This window comes from Ranitomeya imitator, chromosome 10 (genome assembly GCF_032444005.1).
Source record: "Ranitomeya imitator isolate aRanImi1 chromosome 10, aRanImi1.pri, whole genome shotgun sequence".
NCBI lineage: Eukaryota > Metazoa > Chordata > Amphibia > Anura > Dendrobatidae > Ranitomeya > Ranitomeya imitator.
Window position 1 is genome coordinate 90,042,679 of NC_091291.1, and position 1,300 is coordinate 90,043,978.

The following is a 1,300-nucleotide window of genomic DNA, read 5'->3' on the forward strand; positions in this document are numbered from 1 at the left end:
TCTGACACCTGGCAGGTGAGCATAGATATGTACCGTGTGACAACCATTGTCCCCTCAATTTGTGTGATTATGGAGATGCATGTAATATTTTTGGCCCACCTCATATCTGTATACTACAGACACACCAAGCTGCAGTCTTTTCATTTTTAACTACTGGAGATATTATGTGGGCCAAAAAGTGTGTGTGGCGACGTTTCTTGGCGCACGGTGTGTTGCCGGTGGCTATAGAGACAATAAACCAAACATAATTGTGTCAAATCAAACTTTTTTTATGTTGTTAACTGAAAAATAACAAGGAACAGAACAATATCCCAAACAATGAAAGAAAAAAAAAAAATCAGAACCTCCCACGCCTCAAGAGGTGTCGCAGCGTGCGGCCATGTTGCTGTACTTGTTGCAGCATGAGCGCTGCTGTCCGCTCCAGGCGGTCTTGCTTGGCCAGCAGCTCTCTCACGGTGTCCGGTTCTGTGATAGAAGAGGTTGGAGAATGGACAGTGATAAAGCTGCAACGGTGGCATGTGTTTACATAACCAGCAATTTTACCGTACCGTCAAAAATAACGATTTTTTTGTAACGATATCTTTGATTTCTGTGAAGTTGCAACGATATTGTTAACGCAATCGTTCTGTGTGACAGCGACCCAGCGACCACACAGTGACTTACCAACGATCACGACCAGGTCGTATAGCTGGTAATGATCGTTAGTAATTCGTTTATTGTAAAATGGTACTTGTAACTACACACTCAATTTTCTACTGCCCCAGAGGGCTTTTTTTAGGTTCAATGTTTTAGGGTCCGTTTAGTCGTTGTCAAATGTGACATCCCACCGATAACCCCCTCCCACTTTCTCAATACTTACGGAAAAGGGACGCCTGTTGCTCATCCGCAGAGCTGCTGACCACCCATCCCCTGGCTCGGGCCACAGCTCCTGCTGCTGAAAGGAAGCAAATACATATCTGGTTAACAATTGAACTGACTGTGGTGAAGCGCTCGCTGGTTTTGTCACTTACGAATGCTTGTCGCTGGAGAGAATGACGCAGACCCGGGGGAGGAAGATGGGTGGCGAAAGGGCGGGGTTGTGGCCTGCGGTGGGGTTACTGCACCTGTAATGTACACAATATTTAACCTCCCTACTAATGGCCCGTATGGCGTCATTAAATTATAAAAAAGGGTGGTTAACTTACGTGACGACACTGGGTGTGGGCTTCCGCTGCTAGCCGCTGTACTGCTGGCTGCAGTGGGTGCTGTCCTCTGCCGGCGGCGTCTCTCTACACCCCAAAAAAAGACACGCAAGGTTTAG

At 46.9% G+C, this 1,300-nt stretch overlaps 1 long non-coding RNA gene across 1 annotated transcript; it reads right to left on the bottom strand.

Moving 5' to 3' along the window:
- Positions 1 to 254: 254 nt before the first annotated feature.
- LOC138651294 (uncharacterized) lies at positions 255 to 1,089 on the bottom strand. Its single transcript, XR_011315464.1, has 3 exons — positions 1,011 to 1,089; positions 860 to 934; positions 255 to 465 (listed from the first exon to the last, which is right to left on the bottom strand). It is a non-coding gene; the product is annotated as an uncharacterized lncRNA (long non-coding RNA).
- Between the last annotated feature and the right edge of the window lie 211 nt (positions 1,090 to 1,300).